Genomic DNA, 6481 nt, shown 5'->3' with positions numbered 1-6481 from the left:
TTCTGTTGTTTTAGTTCTCGTTAGTTACACATTAATGTTACAATTGTTTGTTATAGAGTGAAGCTTGTTTGTGTGTTTATTCTATTGTTTTAGTTCTCGCTAGTTACACATTAATGTTACAATTGTTTCTTATAGAGTGTAGCTTGTTGTGTGGTTATTCTGTTGTTTTAGTTCTCGCTAGTTGCACATTAATGTTACAGTTGTTATAGAGTGAAGCTTGTTTGTGTGTTTATTCTGTTGTTTTAGTTCTCGCTAGTTACACATTAATGTTACAGTTGTTTGTTATAGAGTGTAGCTTGTTTGTGTGTTTATTCTGTTGTTTTAGTTCTCGCTAGTTACACATTAATGTTACAGTTGTTATAGAGTGAAGCTTGTTTGTGTGTTTATTCTGTTGTTATAGAGTGAAGCTTGTTTGTGTGTTTATTCTGTTGTTTTAGTTCTCGCTAGTTACACGTTCATGTTCCAGTTATTTTAGTTATAGAGAATGTAGCTTGTTGTGTGGTTATTCTGTTGTTTTAGTTCTCGCTAGTTACACATTAATGTTACAGTTATTTTAGTTATAGAGAATGTAGCTTGTTGTGTGGTTATTCTGTTGTTTTAGTTCTCGCTAGTTACACATTAATGTTACAGTTGTTATAGAGTGTAGCTTGTGTGGTTATTCTGTTGTTTTAGTTCTCGCTAGTTACACATTAATGTTACAGTTGTTATAGAGTGTAGCTTGTTGAGTGGTTATTCTGTTGTTTTAGTTCTCGCTAGTTACACATTAATGTTACAGTTGTTTGTTATAGAGTGTAGCTTGTTGTGTGGTTATTCTGTTGTTTTAGTTCTCGCTAGTTACACATTAATGTTACAGTTGTTATAGAGTGTAGCTTGTTGTGTGGTTATTCTGTTGTTTTAGTTCTCGCTAGTTACACATTAATGTTGCAGTTGTTATAGAGTGTAGCTTGTTGTGTGGTTATTCTGTTGTTTTAGTTCTCGCTATTTACACATTAATGTTACAGTTGTTATAGAGTGAAGCTTGTTTGTGTGTTTATTCTGTTGTTATAGAGTGAAGCTTGTTTGTGTGTTTATTCTGTTGTTTTAGTTCTCGCTAGTTACACGTTCATGTTCCAGTTATTTTAGTTATAGAGAATGTAGCTTGTTGTGTGGTTATTCTGTTGTTTTAGTTCTCGCTAGTTACACATTAATGTTACAGTTATTTTAGTTATAGAGAATGTAGCTTGTTGTGTGGTTATTCTGTTGTTTTAGTTCTCGCTAGTTACACATTAATGTTACAGTTGTTATAGAGTGTAGCTTGTGTGGTTATTCTGTTGTTTTAGTTCTCGCTAGTTACACATTAATGTTACAGTTGTTATAGAGTGTAGCTTGTTGAGTGGTTATTCTGTTGTTTTAGTTCTCGCTAGTTACACATTAATGTTACAGTTGTTTGTTATAGAGTGTAGCTTGTTGTGTGGTTATTCTGTTGTTTTAGTTCTCGCTAGTTACACATTAATGTTACAGTTGTTATAGAGTGTAGCTTGTTGTGTGGTTATTCTGTTGTTTTAGTTCTCGCTAGTTACACATTAATGTTGCAGTTGTTATAGAGTGTAGCTTGTTGTGTGGTTATTCTGTTGTTTTAGTTCTCGCTATTTACACATTAACGTTACAGTTGTTATAGAGTGAAGCTTGTTTGTGTGTTTATTCTGTTGTTTTAGTTTTCGCTAGTAACACATTGATGTCACAGTTGTTTGTTATAGAGTGAAGCTTGTTTGTGTGTTTATTCTGTTGTTTTAGTTTTCGCTAGTAACACATTGATGTCACAGTTGTTTGTTATAGAGTGAAGCTTGTTTGTGTGTTTATTCTGTTGTTTTAGTTCTCAATAATAATACAATGATGTTCCAAGTTATTTGAGTTATAGAGAATGCAGCTTGTTGTGTGGTTATGCTGTATGTTGTTCGTGTTTAGCACCGATATGTTAAGATATTCTAACAGTCCAGAGTTAGATTCTTTATGCACTTACTACTAATATATTTACCTTAACTTCTTTAGTTCCAACAAGCTACAAACTAATAATAAAACGTTAAGTAAAATAACCGTAGATAATTTAACATCTTATTCTTGTGGTCAGACATGAAACGGGTAACTCGTTGCTGGCAACATTTTTTACAGTAACGTTTCTTACAGTTTCAGATGATGTTAATTATTTTTTTCTAGAAGTGGTTAAACATCAGTTGCTTAATTCACTTGGGAAATAACACGATACCGCACCATGAAGATAAATTGTTTTCATGCAGTTAGGACAGATTGTTCAGATTTTATAAAGCTTGTAACACCTTCACAGTTGTTGCTTTAAAACGTTTAGCAACATCAATGTTTAACAGTAACCGTCAATTTTTCTACTGAAACTTCAACATAAAATACGACAGCTTTTCACTATATATGTGTTTTATTTATAACAATGTAAATCTAAGAACATGAGATATTATGATTTGCGTTTGAAACAGATAAAATGAACAGAACTGGAATCATTTTTCTTTACTCGTGACCATTCTATAAACATTATATAAACTAAGACCACATCTCTTCATCTGTCATGGAAACAAGCTTTAAAGTCTCCTGTACCACGCATACCACACTTACAACAAACCAGTTAAAGATATTATTGTAAATAATTTTCACATTTTAAAGGAATCTAATACCAATAAACATATTTTTCCAGACCTCCCATAATTTCCTACTGTCATAATACCATTATTGAAAACTACGTAATATATAGTGTTCTTCAAACCCATACCTCAACAGACAAATTTTATTGTAGGCTTATAATAGAAAGCTCTGTAACACGTGTGCTTGCACTTACTCAGGGTCATCCGTGTAGGGTCCTAAGTCGAGTTTTTACATTAAAGATGTATATAAATGTACGTAAAAATGCATCATATATTCCACTGTTTGCTCATTCGAGCATGTAAACCTTAAATTGTATTATACTTTAACAATTATTCTAAAATACCAACTTGTTGACCTTTCAACTATTGTAATATGTTACATTTGTATTCGCCAACTATCAATTATAGGCTTTTACTCATACTTCTTAATAGTATAAATATATGTTCAGTAGATATCTGTGAGTTGTTGGCGATACATTCAACGATGAATGAACAGTACGTACTCCACTTGTTTTCCAACTAATATATATACAAGGGGTGATCAAAAAGTTCTGTGAATAAGCTCACTACTAACGAACAAGTGGTGGTGGTGGTGGTTCCAGAAATGTTTTAATCAGTGTATGTGCGGAATGGGAGAACTTTCAAGAGGGCAAAGGGCAAATCATGTTTGTGTCTACTGTTTAAAAATATAAATATTTATGCCATCCGTCAAACGTTTTGATCACCCCTTGTAAAGATGGCTAGTGGGTTGACTTCACGAAATTTGTCCTGTACTCCGGAATAGCGGCCACTCATGTTAGACGCATTGTCACCTGTCTGTCATCGACTATTCATAACGTTAAACCTGTTATCCATCGACAACAAATGGATTGCTCGTGTGAGATAATAGCGGAAGAAATGTCAAAAACCGTTCGATGACACAAATGTTAACAGTCGTCACATATCGATCATCAAGTGATTAGTGTGAGATACTTCGAGTGACAAAGAGTAGTACTTCATTCCGTTTACTTCTTTCACAAGAATGGTAAGTACTTATTTGGAACTCATATTAATTAGTTCATTATAAATTGCATGAGAAATATAGGAAGTGATTCCGTTGCTTTGGTTCCCATAGTTTTTTCTAGATGTTTTGGTAGTTACCGTTGTGGACGGATCCCAAATGGTCATCGAGTCGTCTAAAGACAGAAACCGAATTACTTCAATCAGCCTTTTAAGCACATCCTCCCAGAATTCTCTGGTTCGATTAAAAATAAACATATAAGTTTATGTCAATAACATCCAGCTGTGTTGAAAGTTTTACATAAACCATGACTGATGTCATATGTGCACAAGAATTTGTGTGGTGAGTCAATTTTTTCTAGCTTTATTTTCGAGCTGATAATCCATTAACGAATAGTTCTTCCCGATTTCTGAAAATAACATACAACAAGAGCAGTGAACATTTCCAGTTGATGGCGAATAGATAAACCATTCTCGGTCGCAAGGTTCACCATTTTTTAGTGTACGGTAAAACGCAGTTTTTTTTTTAGATGTCTGATTTGGTTTCTATAAGTTCGTTTGGATCCGAGGTATTCACACGTGCGGTTTTAACAGGTTTGACGTCCACTAATCTATGAAACTTGAACATGTAAACTTAGGATCAGTTTCTGTAACGTAGGAAGGCACTGCACAAAATGGCGATTTGTCAGGTTGACTTGGTACGCTAGAAGATTGACTAGATATAAAAGCTAAGGTACATCATCGTCAGTGGCTGAAGAAGTTTGCCTATACACAAAAGCTGTTATGTCATTTTTAGACATAAAGTATTCAGTCAATTTCTGATTAGTTGACAGGCTCTCCGTCTCTCTATCCAGTCGTTCCTGTGTCAGTTTTCGCTTTTCCGCGCTTTACTTGTATTTTTTCATTTTGGGGCTCATAAATAATGTTTTTTTTAAATAATTATCTCATAAAAATTCTTTTTGCTTTGATCGCACTCAATCAGAATATTTTTAAAAATCACAATATGAATCAACAGAAAGAAAAAAACGATGACAAGGCTAAAATAATGCGCAAGTTTTTCACGTAATCGTATGTTTGATATCATTGTCACGATACAATAAAAAAAGCTCTATTAGCACATTAAACTAAATTAAATAACCTTAAACAAAGAAAATAAAAATTAATTTAAGCAAAATAATTAAGAAAACTATTTATGATTTAATATTAATAATAAATAAATTACATTTATTATAGCAGAAGCCACTTCGATCAGAATCAAGATTTATAGTGAAGTGATTTGTATTGTACGAATATTTCTGGATTGGAAGGAAATGAATCTCTTCTGGCGCGCCCCCATTCAGATCCTGGATCCTGGAGATGAGCCCCACTTAAATCCACCACTGCCCCCTTGTATAAATTCAAAACTATTTAAAGTATGTAAAATAAATTATTCATAAATACTTTGTGGTTGTCAACGTCCACTTAGGCCTATTCAACTATTTTAGAAATTTTAGTCGACAAGCCAAACTATCTTTCCCGTTTCTATCGCAGTAGTATTCTATACATAATTCACTTACAATTTTTACGAGGTGTCACCGTCGTAACTTCCTGCTCTTCCAAAAATTGTTTGTTCTGCTTTCTTGAAAATATTCACTGTTCCTTTTGTTCACTCAAACTGATTTAATTACTTTAGAATTATGTTTGAACGGAATAAATTCTTCCTCTTTTCTACTATTAGTCTTCCTCTAACATATTAAAATTTAGGCCTATCAAAGTTAACTTCACACTGAACTTTTTCTTGACTTTACCCTTTCGTGCTCTTGTTTTTTCTGTGTGCTGTTTCAACTCATCTTACTCTATTTATATGTTTATTACTAAATTGTCAGCTCACTATATTCTCGGCACCAATGAGTTAAAAAATAAAACTTCCAGTAGCCATTTGCCTTGCAACTCTTTTATTTATATATAAACAATCAGAAATTATTAATTCACAAAATAAACTAATTAATAATGTGTACACAAGTTTTTTATATCACTACATAAGATATCGACTTCAATTTTAATTTTACAGGTTATATGCGAACAGTGTATAACACTAGCTGTTAGCAATTTAATTATTAAATAGTTACTATATGAAATTTTTAAATGACCTTTTAAAAATTCTAGACCTTTCTTTAAAGTGCATTAAATTTTCTTTTATGAATTTTTATTACTCGTATCTTTTGATTGGAAATTCTTTATTCCATCATCTGTCCTACCGGCAGTTTTACTGGACTTGTACACAACACCCAATTGCCAAATGTTGTGTTACATTTAGATTAGTGCTTGAAATCCTAAAACCCATGTCATTCCATTTATTTTACTGAAGAAATTCATAGCAGAAATAACAAGGAAACTGGTGTATTAAAATATTTACTGTAATACTAAAGAATGAAGAGGCAAATAGCTTTCAAACCTCCAGAACTTGAGAACGAACTGAGCAAGAAATTATAACTTTTTTTACTTGTTAACTCCTGATTTTTAATCTTCTACTTGTACGTTCAAACTCTTATCTGATGCTAATAATCTTAATATGTCTGCAGGTTGCTGAACGTAGAAAACTGTAAATAGTCGTTGTTACTGTAAAAAAAATGTTGCTGGATTCACACGAAAGGTTAAGACCCACGACTGCTATGGTATCTATATCTAATTTAGTAAGTGACTTGTAATTATTTAGTTGTTGACAGACATGGTGTGGTTAAAATATTGTTACATAATTTTCCTTGCCTTATGTAATAAAGTAAACATTTCAAATAACTGATTTAAATCTGGGAGTTAAATAAACGTCGATATGCATACAATTTATGACACTAACAATA

Source organism: Tachypleus tridentatus, unplaced genomic scaffold (assembly GCF_004210375.1).
Source record: "Tachypleus tridentatus isolate NWPU-2018 unplaced genomic scaffold, ASM421037v1 Hic_cluster_1, whole genome shotgun sequence".
Classification (NCBI taxonomy): Eukaryota; Metazoa; Arthropoda; class Merostomata; order Xiphosura; family Limulidae; genus Tachypleus; species Tachypleus tridentatus.
This window is presented reverse-complemented; position numbering follows the sequence as displayed.